This window comes from Trichechus manatus, unplaced genomic scaffold (assembly GCF_000243295.1).
Source record: "Trichechus manatus latirostris isolate Lorelei unplaced genomic scaffold, TriManLat1.0 scaffold00025, whole genome shotgun sequence".
Taxonomy (NCBI): Eukaryota; Metazoa; Chordata; class Mammalia; order Sirenia; family Trichechidae; genus Trichechus; species Trichechus manatus.
This window is the reverse complement of record NW_004443961.1, coordinates 5,153,266-5,173,148: the sequence shown is the minus strand read 5'-3', so window position 1 is coordinate 5,173,148 and position 19,883 is coordinate 5,153,266. Positions and strand designations below refer to the sequence as shown.

At 42.1% G+C, this 19,883-nt stretch overlaps 1 long non-coding RNA gene and 1 pseudogene across 2 annotated transcripts in view; both read left to right on the top strand.

The window, feature by feature from the left end:
- Nucleotides 1-1,378, top strand: part of LOC111820065 (uncharacterized) — a 51,175-nt gene extending 49,797 nt beyond the window's left edge. For both annotated transcript variants that reach the window (XR_002823588.1, XR_002823589.1), the window contains one exon: nucleotides 778-1,378. This is a non-coding gene — a long non-coding RNA (uncharacterized LOC111820065). The remainder of the gene's footprint in view (nucleotides 1-777) is intronic.
- A 5,918-nt stretch (nucleotides 1,379-7,296) lies between these two features.
- On the top strand, nucleotides 7,297-10,447 carry LOC111820054 (uridine-cytidine kinase 2 pseudogene; annotated as a pseudogene).
- The last annotated feature ends 9,436 nt before the right edge of the window (nucleotides 10,448-19,883 follow it).

Genomic DNA, 19,883 nt, shown 5'->3' with positions numbered 1-19,883 from the left:
TACTGGAAGCTATGCCACCGGTGACTCTGTTTCCAATGCGAACAGAGTCACCCAAGTTTCAGTGAGCTTCCAGCCTAAGATAGACCAGGAAGAAAGGGCTGGCAATCTACGTCCAAAAAATTAGCCAGTGAAAACCTTAGGGATCCCAACAGAATATTGTACAATACAGTGCTAGAAGATAAGCCCTCTGGTTGGAAGGCACTCGAAACACAGTGACTGAAACAATGGACTCGAGCACACCATCTATGGTGAAGCTGGTAAGGACTGGGCAACGTTTGGTTTTGTTGTACGAGATGACCTCATTAACATAACGAAGAAAACTTTATTCCCACATGGGATAATATCCACAAGTATGGTGGTGTTGTTGCATGCTGTCAAGTCCATTCTGACTCATAGCGACCCTGTAAGACAGTGTAGTAAGGACTGGGCAACATTTGGTTTTGCTGTACACAGGTCACCATGAGTCAGAGTTGACTCCATGACAACTGACAACAATTAGTGCCAGAGGCAGATCCAAGTGCTTTATGTGTATTGACCCACATAACCCTCACAACAGCCCTAGAGGGTAGGTTCTCTCAGTGTTCCCATTTTATAATTCGTGAAACTGAGACACAGAGAGGGTAGGCAGTTTGCTCAAGGTCACACATGGAGCAAATGGGAAAACTGATATTTAACCTCTGTGGTTTGGTTTCAGGATTCTTTTATTTACTATTGTTTCTCTTCATTATGACGGTTATGTTTGTACTAACAGGCATCTGTGATTCTCTCTTCAACCAGACACTCCTAAAATAAACAGAAAGAAAACAGAAGCTGGGTCTACGTAAGGCTACAGGAACGTGAACATGTTGATGGTAGTTCTCGAGCCTGTTGGTCAAAGTGAAACTCTGGAGAGTGACTGAAAGCTGATGAAATAAAACAGGATTGAAATGAGCCTGCCTGGCCTGGCATCTTTAGGGGCAAAACCACGGGGATTCTAGCTGGTGATGTCAGCTGATACATTGCATTAAAGACAGGAGCCAGGAGGGCATCTTTGCTTTTGCTGTGCATCAGCTCTCACTCTTTTCTCTCTGCCTGCCTGTTTCTTTTCCCTCCTTCATAGGTTGCAACTGTTTTGTAGCCCACAGACACACACTGTCCATCTCTCTTGCAGGCTTGCATGCGCCTGCTGTCTGTCTGTACATGTATCATACACACACAATTCTCCCTCTCAGATTGTTAGTTTTCAAACTGTTATTGGCTGATTTCATACATTTTACTCTTTCACTCTGTACAACGTGTGTCCAAGGTCATGGAAGTATGATCCCAGCGGGGTCAGATGAAGTACTGAAGCCTGCTGGGCACCTAATCCGGAGACCTGGACCATGGTGTGATGTGCTGGGAATTGAGAAACAGAGGTGTCCAGGGAGGTGACCAAAGAGTGGACAGAGTGGGACAGAGTCAACAAGCCATTGTCTAGTGGACAGGAAGCAAAGAAGGATGGCTGGCAGGGCTGGGCTGGGGAGGGGAGCAGGGTATTCCCATTATGGATACAAAAGCCAGGATGTTCCATATCTGCCCATACCCAACTGGGCAGTCAACACGCCTTCTTCTCTAGCAGGAGGTCTAAGGATAATTACGGTACTCTACCACCATCCATCTCCATCTGTCAGTTTGTCACACTGTGGTGGCCTGCATGCTGCTATGATGCCGGAAGCTATGCCACCGGTATTTGAAATACCAGCAGGGCTTCAGCGGAGCTTCCAGACCAACAGACTAGGAGGAAAGGCTTGGTGATCTACTTCCAAATATTAGACAATGAAACACCTATGATTACAACAGAACATTGTCTGATATAGTGCTGGAAGATGAGCCCCCTAGGTTGGAAGGCGCTCAAAATAACCTAGTGGCTGAAACAATAGACTCAGACACACCAACAGTCATGAAGATAGCACAGGACCGGACAACGTTTCGTTTCTGTTGTACACGGGGTCGCCCTGAGTGGAGCCGACTCAGTGGCTACTAACACCAACATGGCACTTGAATTTGACCCAAGGGCACTCACCAAAGACGTTTCCTATATCTTCTTTTTGAAGGACGTGTGTGTGTGTGAGCAAGTGTGTGTGCATGCATGCACACTCATCACATGTGCATGGTATTACTCATCGCCAGTAACCTCCTGAAATTAAAACCAGAGCATTCTCATTGCCGTCCCGACCTTTGGGGAAGTAGTTTCCTGTCTTACTTCACCCTCTCCACATCCACTGCTTGCTTCCTCACTTCAAACCCCTCCCTTCACAGCCACCCAGCTTGAGGTTTTCCTGACTCTGCCTATGGAATTCCCCAGTGTCTCCCTTTCACAGAATCCAGGAAAAATATCCAACAGGAAATTCTGAGCTCCATGACCTACATTCATCAGTTGTTCACCTTAGTAACAATCTGGGTTTTCTGCATCCAAATGTCTTTACAGCCTTATCCCCTTAATCAACCTTTCCCCAAACACCAACCCCTTGACAAACAGTAAGTTCATTTCTTCTTTCCAGGCAATAATACAGAAATCATTTTTGGGAATAAAGAAAGATTTCTTTCCTAGAATTCTAGAACTATCCAGGGTATCCAGAGAGGATTTAAGACTATTTACAAGAGTCTATAATGTACAAGGAGCCCCGGTGGTGAAGTGGTTCCCAACTCTGCTGTCATTTGGCTCGGCCTCTTATTTACTGGAATCATTGCTCATATATATATATGGGCCGTGGTGTGAGGCACTGAGGATTGAGAGACAGAGGTACCCAGGGAGGTGACCAAAGAGTGGACAGAGTTGGACAGAGTCAACAAGCCATTGTGTAGTGGTATATATATATATATATGTATATAACCCATTGCCGTTGAGTTGATTCTGACTCATAGTGACCCTACAGGACAGAGTAGAACTGCTCCATAGGGTTTCCAAGGCTGTAATCTTTATGGAAGCAGATTGCCACATCTTTCTCCCTTGGAGAGTCTGGTGGGTTTGAACTGCCAACCTTTCGATTAGCAGCTGAGTGCTTAACCACTGTGTCACCAGGATTCCTGAGCTTATATAGTCACCTATTTATTTATTATAAATCTCTCCCCTCTCCCCCATCTTGAACGTGAGTTCCACTGGGGCAGGAACCACGTCTGTTTTGGTCCCTCTTGTACCCTCAGTATCTAGCTTGGTGTCTGACATGTCATAAATGCTTAGTAAATATTAGTTGAAAGACTAAAAGAATAAAATTTGTCTCTAAACTATCTAGGCCAGCATTGCATAGTTAAACAATGTTTCCAAGGAGGGGTGTTATGGATTACATTGTGCCCCCCAAAAACATGTATCAGCTTGGCTAGGCCATGATTCCCAGTATTGTGTGGTTGTCACCCACTGTTCTGTGATCTGATGTGATTTTCCTATGTGTTGTAAATCCTAATCTCTGTCTGTAGCTAATGAGGCAAGATCAGATTATGTTAAAGAGGATTAGGGTGGGATGCAACACCCTTACTCAAGTCACAGCCCTGATCTAATGTAAACGGAGTTTCCCTGGGTTGTGGCCTGAATCACCTTTTATCTTACATGAGATAAAAGGAGAGAGAAGCAAGCAGAGAGATGGGACATCATGCCACCAAGAAAGAAGAGCCAGGAGCAAGTGGGTCCTTTGGGCCCAGGGTCCCTGTGCTGAGAAGCTCCTAGACTAGGGGAAGATTGATGATAAGGACCTTCCCCTCAGAGCCAACAGACAGAAAGCCTTCCCCTGGAGATGGCACCCTGAATTCAGACTTCTAGCCTCCTAGACTGTAAAAGAATACATTTCCCTTTGTTAAAGCCATCCACTTGTGGTATTTCAGTTACAGCAACACTAGATAACTAAGACAGATACCAATACCAATAATGCATTGCATAGATACCCACGTGTGGCTAACACTGACAGTTCTTCACCCAAATCCATATGTGGCTTCCTGAGCAGCTAGACTACATTTCCCAGCCTCCCTTGTAGTTTGGCATGGTCATGTGACTGGATTCTAACCAATGGAATCAGTGTGAGGAAATAACGGCCACCATTTCTAAACCTGGATAATAAAACCCTCAATGTGAGCTCCTCTACACTCTCTTATTTCAACTAGCTGTATGAAGAACCCCCATGGAAACCTTGAAAACCATGTACTGAAGATGGCAGAGCCATTGGCCATCTGAGTCCTTGAATGACTACATGGAGCAGACTGCCTGCCTAAGTAGATATTGACTCTGTCACTTTATTTAAGTGAATTTTATTCTATGCCTGAGACAAAACTTGATTCAAAACATATACACATATATATTCTTTTACCTAATTATATATAGCATTTACAATGAGCTAGGTCCTGTTTTATTTTCACATGTTGGCTTGTGTAATTATCCTAACGATTTTCTGAGTCAGATACATCACTGGCCTCATTTTACAGATGAGGAAACTGAGGCACAGAGAACTTAATTAACTTAACCAAGGTCAAATAAATAAGAAGAAGCAGAGCCAGAATTCAAACCAGACAGACTAACTTTACAGTCTATCACGACTCTTCTATTTCTCTGATAGAGTCATGTTAAACTCTTTGCTGATGTCTGAGCAAATTAGCTAACTGAATAAATCAAATGTCAGTCTTTTATGACATGCCTGTGATTCCTAGGGCCATGTGAAGTACTTTGGCACTTGACCTGGTATGATGCTGAACAGGTTCCATCAGAGCTTCCAGACTAAGATGGACTAAGAAGAAAGGCCTGGCAATCTACTTCCAAAACTCAGCCAATAAAAACCCTATGGTTCACAGTGGTCTAATCCACAACTGATCATAGGGATGCTGCAAGACAGGCAGCATTTTATTCCATTGTGCACAGGGTCATCATGAGTTGGGGGCCAATTCTACAGCAGCAAACAAAAACGAGACACTTTCTCAACTAGTGCTTGGTACATGTAGGTCTAGCCGTGTAATCTTGGGTGTTCCATTATCTCTGAGGTTCTTCCTTTTGTTTTATCTGTTTTTTACAGAAGGATGGAGGCAGCGATAAGATTTTGTTATGTGATGAGTGAGATGTCTATCTGGGGGTGTAGATGGAAAGAAGAGTTTTAAATGATGACTTGCAAAGATGTTATCTGCAAGGTGTGGAAATAAACCCATTTGTTCGTCTTAGTTTGCCTAGCAAATTCATGTGCCACAGCCTGGAGAAGGTTAGGAAACACAGCCCTAGAAGATCTCTTGACTTTTAAATCACCCTAGTGATCTAATTTAATCAATAAAGTTTACAAAGAGGTCTCGCTGCCTTAGTCAGTTTTGATCTGTGTCATTCATGGAGCCAATACCCTGCCAGGCATCCTGCATATGTGAGGCTGCTCAGTACTATTTTCTTGTTCTCTTTGTGGCTCTTATAGGGTGTTGCTTATACCAGTTTAAGGCCCGGTGGAGTACGGGGCTCTTCTAAGCAGAGGTTGGGAACCCTGGCCCATGGTCCACTGCCTGGTTTATTGGAATACAGTCACGTTCCTTCATTTAGTGTTAGCTGTGGTTGCTTTCTCATTACAGTGGCAGAGTTCAGTAGTTGCAGAAGAGAGCACATGGCCCACAAAGCCCTTTTGTGAAGGATTGTTATCTAACCCTTCACAGAAAAAGTTTGCCAAGTCCTGTCACAAGGGTTGGGGCCCTGGTGGCACAGTGGTTAAGCATTTGGCTGCTAACCAAAAGGTCATCAGTTCGAATTCACCAGTCTCTTCTTGGAAATCCTCTGGGGCAGTTCTATTCTGTCCTATAGGGTCACTATGAGTTGGAATTGACTGGACCACAACGGGTTTTTTGGTTTGGGTTAGAAGGGTTAGGGGGAGGAAAGGATAAAGAAATAGGTTGGTGTCTGATTGTGGGAGCGCTTGAATGGGTGGCCAAGTGTTTGGGCTTTTTCCTTTAGTCCCGGTGGAATCACCTAGGCCTCCTCACCAAGAAAGTGTTATGATGACAGAGGGGGGTTTGGAAGGATAGCGCTGGCTTCCTTATAAAAAACGAGGAAATGGGGTGGAGGGGACAGAAGGTGGAGAGCATGGTTAGGAGGTGGCTTCACTTATTCATACAGAGGCAGTTAAGGCTATTGGATATCTACCAGCATTCAAGCCCTCATCTTCCTTGGTGGCAAGGCCCTAATTTCTTTCAGGTATCCACTCCTCTTCCATGTGACCCAGGGGAGGATGCCCTCATCCTTGGCTCCAGGGTAAATGCTCGCCAACAATTGGCTTAGGGATATACTGCCTTTGCAATTGCAGCGTCTGGGTGTGGTGCCTGGAATTGCCACAGCTATCTTCCTTCTGGCCTGAGCATAGAGTCAGCACACCAGTCGGGTGGGGCCAAGAGAACAGAACTATCCCACCTGCACATTTCTTTTATATGAACTTCCTTGTTCTTTATGTCAATATGAGAAGGAATTTTCTTTTTCTCCAAAAGCATCCTGATCCAAAGCCTGAAAGTGAGAACAGTGAATTCACAAAAGAGGGGACAGGAACAAGAGATTGTGTGAAAGATTAAAGGGAATGAAATCAGTCTTGAATCTGGGCCATGAGGAAGAGGGAGGAGTGAAACACCGCCCTGAGGTTTTCACTTGGTGACTGGGAACTCAAAAGACCATTAACAGGAATGGGGAAATGAAGGGCATGGTCCACATTCCCTGATTTGGCAAGTCATTGTCCAGTAAGTGAGCCAATATGCAGCCAGCTCACCTCAACAGGGGGTCTGCTTTGCATATTGCTACCAAACCAAAACCAAAACTGTTGCTGTTGAGTCAATTCCAATCCATAGCGACCCTAGAGGGCAGAGTAGAACTGCCCCATAGGGTTTCCAAGGAACAGCTGGTGGATTTGAACTGCCAACCTTTTGGTTAGCAGCCCTATCACTTAACCACCGCACCACCAGGTCTCCTTATTACTACATTAAACCAAAAAACCCAACCCGTTACCATCAAGTCGATTCCGACTTATAGTGACCCTATAGAACAGAGTAGAATTGCCCTGTACGGTTTCCAAGGCTGTAAATCTTTAGGGAAGCAGACTGCCACATCCATCTCCTGCAGAGTGGCTGGTGGGTCCAAGCTACCAACCTTTTGGTTAGCAGCTGAGCACTTAACCACTGTGCCACCAGGCTCCTTTACTCTAAACATGTGAATATGAGATAAAATGTATTTGATTCTACAACATTGTAGCTGGGGTAAACATTCCAGGAAGGCATAGTTACACACAGTATTTGTTTTGTAACAGTTGTAAGATTGAAGTAAAATAATCTCCTTCCAGAATTCAATTACCCATGTATTTTATGGTGAGAGTGAAGAATGTTTTTCTAAAATCAAATGCCACAGAAGTTATAGTAGAAAAAAATTCATTGACGGTTACATAAACCAAAACTAAACCAGATGTCACTGAGTCGATTACAGTTTATGGGGATCCTTTGTGTATCAGAGTAGAACTGTGTTCCATAGGGTTCCCAATGGCTGATTTTTTGGAAGTAGAATACTAGGCCTTTCTTCCAACGTACCTCTGCGTGGACTCAAACCTCCAATGTTTCATTTAGCAAATGAGCTCATTAACCATTTTCACCACCCAAGGAATCCATATAGACAATAGATAGAGAGATAAGATAGATAGATAGATATAGATAAATATATAGATGATAGATACATATAAATAGATATAGATAGATGATAAATAGATATAGATGGATTGATAGACAATAGATAGATAGATAGATAGAGATATAGTCACCTGATTTATGAGAAGGATAACATGGCAGTGCAGTGGGGGAAAGGAAGTCCTTTTCAATAAATGGTGCAGGGACAATTGTATATCCATATGGAAAAAAGATATATTGAGCCTCATTTCACACCATATACAAAAAAATTAATTCCAGATGGATTGCAGGTCTAAATGTGAAGATTTTATAAAAACAAAACAGAAGACATCTTCATGACCTTGAAGTAGGAAAGTTTGCTTAAATGGGACACTAAAATGTGCTAGCCATAAAATTAAAAAAAAAAAGGTAAATAAAATGATATAAAATAAAGAACTTGTGTTCATCAAGACACCATTAAAAGAGTGAATAAACAACACACAGACTGGAAGAAAATATTTTCAATTCATATATCTGACAAAGAACTTGTATCTAGAATCTGTTAAGAATTCCTACAGAATCAATAAGAACAACTATACCATAGAAAGATGGGCAAAATACTTGAAGAGATAATTCATAAAAGTTTATTGCCAATGGCCAGCCAATAATCACATGAAAAAGGAACTCAATTCCGTTAGTCATCAGGGGAATGCAAATTGAAACCATAATGTGGTACATCTACATATCCACCAAAACCCATTGCCATCTAGTCAATTCCAACTTTATAGTGACCCCATAGAACACAGTAGACCTGCTCCATAGGGTTTCCAACGCTGTAAATCTTTAGCGAAGCAGATTGCCACATCTTTCTGCCTTGAACAGTTGGTGGGTTCAAACCACTGACCTTTCTTTTTTGCAGCTGAGCATTTAATCACTGTGCCACCAGAGTTCCTACATATCCACCAGAAAGCTTAAAATGAAAGAAACATAAAAAATACCAAATATTGGCAAAAGGTGGAACAACTGGAACTCTCATATACTCCTGGTGGCGGTGTGAGTTGGTACAACCATTTTGGAAAACTGCCTGTGAGTTTTCCAGCAATTCCACACTATGACCCAGAAATTCCAAGAAGGCCAAGCTGCCCTCAAAGCACTGGCAAAAAACAAGGCTCCAGGAATTGATGGAATACCATTTGAGATGTTTTAACAAACGAATGCAATGCTGGGCGTGCTCACTCATCTATGCCAAGAAATTTGGAAGACAGCTACCTGGCCAACCAACTGGAAGACATCCGTATTTGTGCCCATTCCAAAGAAAGGTGATCTAACAGAATGTGGAAATTATCGAACAATATCATTAATTTCACACACAAGTAAAATTTTGCTGAAGATAATAAAAAAATGGTTACAGCAGGAAATTGTCAGAAATTCAAGTGGGATTCAGAAGAGGACGTGGGACAAGGGATATCATTGCTGAGGTCAGATGGATCTTGGCTGAAAGCAGAGAATACCAGAATGTTTATCTGTGTTTTATTGACTATCAAAAGGCATTCAATTGTGTGGATCACAACAAATTATGGATAACATTGAGAAGAATGAGAATTCCAGAACACTTAATTGTGCTCATGAGGAACCTGTACACAGACCAAGAGGCAGTTGATTGAACAGAACAAGGGGATACTTCATGGTTTAAAATCAAGAAAGGTGTGTGTCAGGGTTGTACCCTTTCACATACTTATTCAATCTGTATGCTGAGCAAATAATCCGAGAAGCTGGACTATATGAAGAAGAATGCAGCATCAGTATTGGAGGAAGACTAATTAACAACCTGTGATATGCAGATGACACAGTCTTGCATGCTGAAAGTGAAGAAGACTTGAGGCCCTTACTGATAATATCAAAGACTACAGCCTTCAGTATAGATTACACCTCAACATACAGAAAACAAAAATGCTCACAACTGGACCAACAAGCAACATCATGACAAACGGAACAAAGATTGAAGTTGTCAAGGATTTCATTTCACTTGGATCCACAGTCAATGTCCATGGAAGCAACAGTCAAGAAATCAAAGAACGGGAACTCACAGTAAAGGGTGGAACACCAGCTGAAGAACTAGAATGAGGCATGGAAGGAGGAAACAGTGACTGTCTACCCCGCCGAGGTCGTGCTCTTCAAGGGGATCCTGGCCTTCTACTCCCAGGAGGTACGAGACCTGTGCCAGATGAAACTCTTTGTGGATACAGATGCGGACACCCGGCTCTCCCGCAGAGTATTGAGGGACATCAGCGAAAGAGGGAGGGACCTTGAGCAGATTTTATCTCAGTACATTATGTTCATCAAGCCTGCCTTTGAAGAATTCTGCTTGCCACAGCCATCAACCTCATTGTGCAGCGCATCCAGGACATCCTGAATGGCGGGCTCTCCAAACGGTAGACCAACAGCTGTATCAGCAGCTACACCCCTTCACTCAACAGGCAGGCATCGGAGTCCAGCAGCCGGCCGCACTGACCCCTGCCTCCCTCAGCCCCCGGATCCCTATCTCGATGCAGGAGAAGGGTTCAGGAGGCACCGCTGAACTATACATATCATTTACTCATGACATTACTGTATTTAAGAAAACACCATGCAGATGAAATGCCTTGATATTTTTTCTTTTATACTTTGGAATGGCAAAATGAAACAGAACTTGACCCTGAGCTTAAATGACAAACTGTGCCAACTACTACTGGTGATGCTTAATTATGAATCCAACGTGTAACCAGTTATAAATATATATACATATATATAAAATCAAAGAACGTATTGCATTGGGCACGTCTGCTGCAAAAGATCTTTTTAAAGTGTGAAAAAGCAAAGATGTCACTTTGAGGAGTAAGGTGTGTCTGACCCAAATCATGGTGTTTTCAATTGCTTCATATGCATGCGAAAGCTGGACAATGAATGTGGAGGACCAAAGAAGAATTAATGCCTTTGAATTATGGTGTTGACAAAGGATATTGAATGTATCATGGATTGCCAAAAGAATGAACAAATCTGTCTTGGAAGAAGTACAGCCAGAATGCTCCTTAGAAGCGAGGATGGTGAGACTTCACCTCACGTACTTTGGTTATGTTATCAGCAGGGACCAGTCCCTGGAGAAGGACATCATGCGTGGTAAAGTAGAGGGTCAGCGAAAAAAGGAAGACCCTCAACAAGATGGATTGACACAGTGGCTGCAACAATGGGCTCAAATATAGAGGATTGTGAGGATGGTGCAGGACCAGGCAGTGTTCTTTCTGTTGCACACAGGGTCTGTATAAGTCGGAACCGACTCGACCACACCTAACAAAAATAACAACGTGTATACCGGTGATTCAGCAATTCTACTCCCAGGTGTATACCGTATAGAAATCAATTTACAGTTTTATTGAAAGACATGTACTAGAATATCTATGGCATCGCTAGTCAGATTAGCCCCCATTACCCGGAAAAATAAAAATATACAGGCAAATAAATAGACTGCTACTGGAATTGTCCAACCCAGGGAAATATCAGCACACTACACTGTTTCCACAGTGTTAAACTTTGAAACCTCTTAAGCAACAGGGCTCAATCAGTTATTCAAGTGTAGTGACCCCGTGTGTGCAGAGTAGAACTGCTCCGGAGGGTTTTCAAGGGTGTGACTTTTTGGAAGCAGGTGGCCAGACCTACTTCTGAGGTGCCTGTGGGTAGGTGTGAATCTCCAACCTTTCGGCTGGTAGTCGAGCACACAGTGTGTGGTTTCAGGGGATGGGTTCTGAAGCCAGTCCTTGCTTGTCTCATGAGGCCTTAACCGACTAGCAGCATGACTTTGGCCAAGTTACCTAAATTTTCTGTGCCTCCATTTCTTCATCTGTAAAGAGGAGATAATAATAGCAGTATTTTCCTCATAGGGTTTTTGGGAAACTCAATGAATTAATACATATGAAGCACTCAGAACATTGCTCAGGGTGTATAAATACACAGAAAAAAATTAGTTCATACTAGGTGTTAAGTCTCTTCCAAGTGCTCTAGTGGTGTGGTATGGCACTAAAACAGATTCAACTACAAAAATACAGTGCTTGGATTAGAATCAAAGAGGTATGAAAATACATATACTAATTTACAACTACTCAATACAACATAACTCAGGTTATAGAACCTATAAAGCGTTCAGGCTGCTTTGATTATTTTCTGGCCATTCAGTGGTTTGCATATGTACTTCTGACAAACGAAGTGGTGTATTTGTGTCTTTTGTTTTGTTTTTGGAGGAGGAGGAGCTAGGCCCATAACTCATGTTACTACGTTTCAGTCTTCAAGTTTTAAAGGGCAAGGTGGATGTTGAGTCATCTCTGTATTCTCGATAATGCCTACCGTATACAGTAGGCACCCAATGAATGTTCATTAAAGAGGGTAAGATGATTTACAGTGTGCTCTTCTATCCAGTCAGAAACTAAACCAGCTAATTCTTTTGTTATCTTTTTTTGTCTTCTCCATTTGACTAAAGAACTGACAGAAATACTTGAGGTATGCAAAGAGGAATTGCTTTGTACTAGAAAGTTGTTTGTTCTAAAGTTAGCAAAGAAAGAGACATCTTTCTTTAAAAGAACATGGTTTATCCAAAATATGTATTTATCAAAATTGCCCCTAAATAAATTGTAACTTATCCTATGTAAGGAACTTCTGCTTTATAGTAGCTCAGTATTTACTGACAGGAGGGAATCAGATGAATAAAAAGGAACCGACATCAGAATTTTAAATGTGCAAGTTGAAAAAGACAAGGAAGTCTAGTTAATTTTGACACCATGGAAAATTCCAAACTTGCTATGCTCATCCAGTTATACCATCAACCCAACATGAGTCTAATTCACGGGTATTTTAACTGTTAAGACAGAGAGAAAAATTGTAACTGTTGACGGCAGTTTTTAACTCGACTGTAACAGTGATAGTCTGGCTGGGTTCACAGCTCTCAGACGTTAATATGCTATTATGATTTAATATACTATTTCTTGGCACTGTTAATAGCAATACATGAATTTATTGCACTAGGCATTGTGCTAAGAGGCTGCCTTATTAAGCCCTTACCCCATTTCACCCTCAAGGAATCAAGCTCAGCGAAGTTAAATTAGGTACCCAAGGTCATTCAGCTGATAAGAATGGAACTAGGGTCTGACCAACTCCAGGTCTTTAATAAAGCAATCTCCCACTCTTCCTAAATATCTGTACATTTCTCCCTATGGCTAGAACTTTTTTCTTTCGTATTCACCTGGAATGAAGCAAGTCTTAGAGCAGCAAGTCCCCTAAATGGGACAAAAACAAACAAACAAAAAAACCCATTGCTGTTGAGTCAATTTTGACTCGTAGTGAACCTACAGGACAGAGTAGAACTGCCCCGTATGGTTTCCAAGGCTGTGAATCTTCACGGAAGCAGACTGCCGCATCTTACTCCTGCCTAAATGGGACAGGTACATTCAAACAGGTGTTTATTTTTTATTTTTTATTTTTTTTGACGTGTTCCTCTAGATATCTGGGTCAATTTTAATCAAGTTTTTAAGTCTCCAAGCACCTTCTGTGTCCTAGAAAGAGACGATTTAATTAGATTTCGTATATGTTGGCATTTACAATTTACCCCAAGCTTGCTAAGTCATCTACGTCCTGGAAGGAGGAGAGATGGGTGATGTTTGCTGTAGCGGGTATTAACCTTTTCTTCATTCAGCTGGATGTGGCATTTTTTAATTCTAATAACAACAATAAGTTCTTCTCCTCATCCGTTTCAAGTATGTAAGTTTTGTTGTCTACTGAGCGGCTTCTCCATGATTAAGTCTCTCTTCTCATGCTTCTCCACGCAGATCACTGAGATGAAACCAGCTTTTCGTTCCTCCCCTTTCAAAACCGTGTATTTGTTGTGTCTTCTCACAGGCTGGTTGCTTGATCTCAAGACAAGCATCCAGGGTTTCCAGTGGAGAAACCATGAGGCTAGAGGAGAAGCCCAGGTATGGAGCATTTTAACAGTCACCAATAACCCCCAAAATGCTTACCGGAAGTCTCTTCTTGTAGATATGCACAAACTTCTCTTGCAACAGTGTGTGTTAAAATTCAGTGCTCAGACAGGATAAATATAAATTGGGGTCATTCTTGTAAGCTTTCCAAGGTCCAAATATTTTACCTATTTCATGTCTATGGAAGCATAAACCCACTGCCATGGACTTGATTCCAGCTCATGGCGACTCTGTGTCAGAGTAGAATAGAGTCAGATTGGAACTGTGCTTCATAGGGTTTTCAGTGGCTGTGATCTTATGGCAGTAGATTATCAGGCCTTTCTTCTGCAGAGCCGTTTTAGGTGGATTTGAACCTGGGCTTCTAACCCCAGTGGAGAATTTGCATTTCTAACAAGTTCCCTGCTGAGAATTTGCATTTCTAACTAGTTCCCAGTGGATGCTAATGCTGCTGGGGATAAGAATCTCCTGGGGATCTTGTTAAAATGTAGATTCTGATTCAGTATATCTGGGGTGGAAATGCAAATTCTCAGCATGGGTTTGAACCCGAAGGAACAGTTTGAAGCCCTGATATGAGCTACCAACCTTTTGATAGTAGCCACCCAGGGACCCATGGAAGCATAAACAAAGGGTTAACTTGGTCCATTCATTCTTTTGTAATAGTATCATTTAACATGTAGACACAAACCCTCAGCTATTTTTTCAGACGTCATGAACAAACTCATTATTTTCCCACATGCTAGGGCCTGTGCTGGGAGTAAGATGAGTCAAAAATAGGGAAACTTTAAATGAAACAAAATTATTTGATTCAGTTGTTTGGTTCTTTTTCAAGTCCAGTCTGAAATTAGTTGTTCAAACACCCCTCATCCCTGACATTTGTCTTTGTCCTTTGTTATGGATTGAATTGTGTCCCCCACAAAATGTGTGTCAACTTGGCTAGGCCATGATTCCCAGTATTGTATGTTTGTCCACCATTTTGTGATCTGATGTGAATATCTGATGGGTTGTAAATCCTAACCTCTATAAGGCAGGATTAGAGGCAGTTATGTTAATGAGGCAGGACTCAATCTATAGGATTAGGTTGTATCGTGAGTCAATCTCTTTTGAGATATAAAAGAATAGTGCAGAGAGGAGAGGGATCTCATTACCACCAAGCAAGAAGAACCAGGAGCCTAGAGCATCCTTTGGACTTGGGGTCCCTGTGCTGAGAAGCTCCTAGACCCAAGGGAAGATTGATGACAAGGACTTTCCCCCAGAGCTGACAGGGAGAGAAAGCCTTCCCCCAGAGCTGGTGCCCCGAATTCGGACTTCTAGCCACCTAAACAGTGACAGAATAAATTTCTGTTTGATAAAGCCATCCACTCGTGCTGTTTCTGTTATAGCAGCACTTGATAAGCATGACATCATTATTCACTAAAGAGTGTTATCATTTCCTTAAAAGTCTATAAGAGTCTTTGGCCAGCAAATAATTGAGTTGGATTTTTTTAAAAAATTGTAATTTATGTATTTGGAAGAGGTAATATGTTCACATGGCTCAAAAATCAGAAGATACAAAACGTTATACAGTGAAATTCTCCCACTAGGAACTGAATTTGCCTCTGCAGAGGCAGTAAGTTTTCTAATTTTTTATGCACCCTCTCAGCTAAATTTTTTGCATATACGTGCAAATATGCATCTGTATTTTTTCTTTTCAAAACAATGCAAAATTCGTATCTGGAAGGATACATAATGTATGTAACGTATAAATTAAGTGTACATAGTGTGATACCATATTCCTAGTGTGCAAATTAAGTTTTCATAGTGTACATGTTGTATATATAATTAACGTACAAAGTATAGCATACTGTACTCTGTTCTATACCTTACTTCTTTTTCTTTTAATTGTGATTTAGGTGAAAGTTTACAGAGCAAATTAGTTTCTCATTAAACAGTTAATACACAAATTGTTTTGTGACATTGGTTGTCAACCCCGCAATGTGTCAACAGTCTCCCCTTCTCCACCCTGGGTTTCCTGTTTCCATTCGTCCGGTTTTCCTGTCCCTTCCTGCCTTCTCGTCTTTGCTTTTGGGTTGGTGTGCCCATTAGTCTCTTATACGTGATTGACCTATGAAGCACGTCCCTAACGTGTATTATTGTTGGTCCAATAGACCTGTCTAATCTTTGGCTGAAGGGTGAACCTCAGGAGTGACTTTAGCACTGAGTTAAAAGGATGTCGAGGGGACATACTCTTGGGGTTTCTCCAGTTTCTGTGAGACTAGCAAGCTTGGACTTTTTTTTTTTTTCATTGTGCTTTAGATGAAGGTTTACAGAGAAAATTAGTTTCTCACTGAACTATTATCATACATATTGTTTTGTGGCATTGAGTGGCAACCCCACAACATGTCACCATTCTCCCCTTCTCAAGCTTGGGTTCCCCATTACCAGCTTTCCTGTCTTCTCCTGCCTTCTTGTCCTTGCCCCTGGGTTTGTGTGCCCATTTAGTCTCATTTTATTTTATGGGCCTGTCTAATCTTTGGCTGAAGGGTGAACCTCAGGAGTGACTTCAGTACTGAGTTAAAGGGTGTCTGGGGGCCGTACTCTCAGGGTATACCTTATTTTTTTTACTGAACAATACATATATCTTAGAGAACTGTTCTCTATCATTACAGGAAGAACTTCTTCATTTATTTCTGTAGCTGTCTAATGTAGTATTCTATTGTTGGATAAACTACCATTTATTTAACCAGTTCCCTATTGATGGACATTTGGTTTTTTTTCAGTGTTTTGCTATTATGAAAAAAGCTGCAATGAATACCCTTGTGTGTATTTCAGTGGGCACACATGAGAATACAGCCATAGGGTACATTTCTAGAAGTGAAATTGCTAGGTCATTTATAATTTGAATGTTGTTATTAGCTGCTGTCGAGTTGGTTCCAACTCATGGCACCCCTGTGTACAACAGAATGAAATGGTGCCCGGTCCACTGCAGTCTTCATGGTTTGCTAGAGTCCATTTTTGTGGCCACTCTGTATTTTGAGTGCTTTTCGATCCTGAGGGCTCATCTTCCAGCACTATATCGGACAATATTCTGTTGTGATTCACAGGGTCTTCACTGGCTAATTTTTGGAATTAGATTGCCAGGCCTTTCTTTCTAGTCTGTCTTAGTCTGCAAGCTCCACTGAAACCTGTCGACCATGGGTGACGCTGCGCTGGTATTTGAAATTCTGATGGCATAGCTTCCAGCATCACAGCAACATAAAAGCCACCATGGTACAACAAAGTGACAGACTGGTGGTGAGTAACTTTGATAAACACTAACAAATGGCTCTCCCCAGAGGTTTTACCAGTTTATATTCCCACCAGCAATGTAAGGGATCACAGATTTTCTTTGTTAGATTTATCCTTTACATAAAAACAGGAAGCTGCTTTCCACACGAGACACCATCAGTGGTGGCATCATCCCCATTCTCCAGAGTTGAGTCTGGCCTCCTTTGTGAAGGCTTCTCAGTTCCCAGGATTCTCTCCTACCTCTACTTCACAGCACTTGCTGTCTTCTCTTCTCATTGTTGAGACACTTTCTGGTAGTCTTACGTTCTCTAACACTTGAATTAATTTTTCACCAATTTATGTATTGGCTTCTCAGTTAGACTGTAAGCTCCGTGAGGGCGTGGACCACATTCACTATTTCTTTGACTTCTCCCCAAAGCCCAGTAGGATGGCTGCCTGCAGAAGATGCCTATTGAGTAACTGGGACCCACTGAGATGATTACAATGGAATTGTGGGAAATAGAAGTAGAATTACATATTAAAACGATACTTTCTATGTCTGGGGGTCGGAGAGGGGGAGGGAAAATGGTCCTTAGGCTAAAAAGAAAGAGTAGAGGTGGAGGGGAATACACAGAGAAAAATCAGATAATCAGATTGATACACTGAGCTATGCCCCAGTCTTTCTGGTAAATCCATTTACGTTGTGAGGTTTTTCATCCCTAAGAATGTAGGCACTGGGATGCAGTCCAAACTCAGGGCTCAGTGAGTATTATAGGGTCATCATCATCATCATCATTACTCCAAAGATACTGATACTCTTCCTTTAAAAACGTCTAGAATCTGACACAGATTTTTAGAAATTGTCATCACCATCCTTTGACAGTATTCGATTCAGAGAAATGATCAAAAGTCTCTAAGAAATGATGTCTGGATACACGCTACAACATGGATGAACCTTAGAAGCCTCATGCTCAGTTAAATAAGTCAGTCAAGAAAGGACAAATGTATGATTCCATGTATACGAAACGGGCAAATCTATAGAGATCAGAGTTTATTAGTGATTGCCAGGGTGTGAAGCAGTGGGAAAAGACAGTCATTGCTTTGGGGGCACAGAGTTTCTGCTAATGGTGGTGGAATCATTTGGAAACAATGGATTGTGGTGATGGTTGCACAACATGGTGAACGTAATGTCACTAGACTGTACATGTAAAAATTGTTGAATTGGCAAATGTTTTGTTATATGTATATTTTTACTGTACACACACACGCACAAAGTCTCTTTAAACTGAGCCTGATGACTCTGTCATTAAGCTGGGTGATGCAGTAACAGGTCTACACTCCCTTGAATGGATAAGTACTGTCATGTTTGTTTAAAACCACCTATGTTCTTAAGACTCCAACCGGTACTCAGCCTTAATCCCCAGCCTGCCTTAGTTCTACATTTCTCACTTCCCTTCAGAACCTGCAGACTGAAATAGATCCAGCTTTGTATGCATTGGTTTGCATCTCCCTGTTTACTTATCTGTTGACGGCCTCAGAGGAAAGTCCCTTCATTTCCGTACGTCTCCTGCTGACCACTCCTCTCCCCACCTTGTCTCCTGCAGATCTTCAATTTGGATCACAGAACTTTGACTCTTTTCTTGGTATGGTCCTAAAAGAAGCTACTGAGTGAGAGAGAATGAAATTTTTCAAAAATTCTTTTTCTTTAATACAAATTCTTTGGCTATTCCCCATGTCTCAGGATCCAAGAGCATGCTGTATGAACACCACTACCATCATCAGTCACCGTCGAGTCGACTCAGACTCACGGACACCCCACGTGGGTCGGAGCAGCCCTGTGCTCCATAGGCTTTTCCATGGCTGATTTTTTGGAAATAGATTGCCAGGCCTTTCTTCCAAGGTGCTTCTGGGTGGACTTGAACCTTCGACCTTTCAGGTAGTAGCCAAGCACATTTACCGTGTGCACCACCCAGGGGCTCCAAATAAACACAGAGTATGAAAAAATTGAACTGCAGAGGTTACTGCAGTTATGCCAAGTAACTATCCCCATGGAGATATTAAACTGTGAGTGGTTTTATAAACATATAGAAAACAAGAAAATGGACATGCTGGTATGCATTGAAGAACAAAATAAATAAAGAAAATTTTATTAAGTTAATGCAGATGTAAACAGTGACAGCCAAATACAGAACTGGGTGACGTCTCTGCCTGGGGTGCTTACAACGAAATACCAGACAAAAAGAGAAAAGTTCCTTACAAATCCAACACCAGAGAAGAGGCGTTAAGACTCTGAAATGCAGTGAGTAGACTGTATGCCTGGCTCAGTCAGAATCCTTGCTTGCCCTATACACAAACAAGGAACGTTGTACAAATGAACATGTGCAAAAAGACAACAGAAGGACTTCTGTTGGGGTCTGTTTCTTCAGCCTTCATGTGGGCAAAGTGATATTGATCTAGGGAAACCGTGGAGTTGAAAGGAAGACTCCGAGGCCTCCTGAGGGGGCGTCTGAATCCCAGGAGGCCTGGGCAGTGACGAGAGCTGGCAGAACTCAAGGGTTCAGGCTGACTAATGTGCCTTTTCTAACCCAGGTGAGGGTCTAGGGCAGGCAGCTGCCAAGGTACTCTGCTGGTGTTTCTAAAAAGGATGTGTAGTTCTGCAAGCGCAGCATCAAAGTTCAAGATTATACAAAACAAAACAAATCATTTGGGGGAGAAAACGTTCCGATCATGATTCCATCATAAAACCAAAAACACCATCTCATGGGGACCCCATGTGTGTCAGAATGGAACTGTGCTCCATAGGGTTTTCAGTGGCTGATCTCCCGAAAGTAGACTGCCAGGCCTTCCTTCCAAAGTGCCTCTGGGTGAACTCAAACTTCCAACCTTTTGGTTAGCAGCTGTGTTCACCGTTTACACTACCCAGGGACTCCAGCTCCATCATACAGGGTTAATAATAAGATCACCCCTAAGGACTAGGTTGGCCCAGTGGACCCAGGAGGACCCACGCTCTCACTTTGAGCAAATGCAACATACACCAAATCCCAA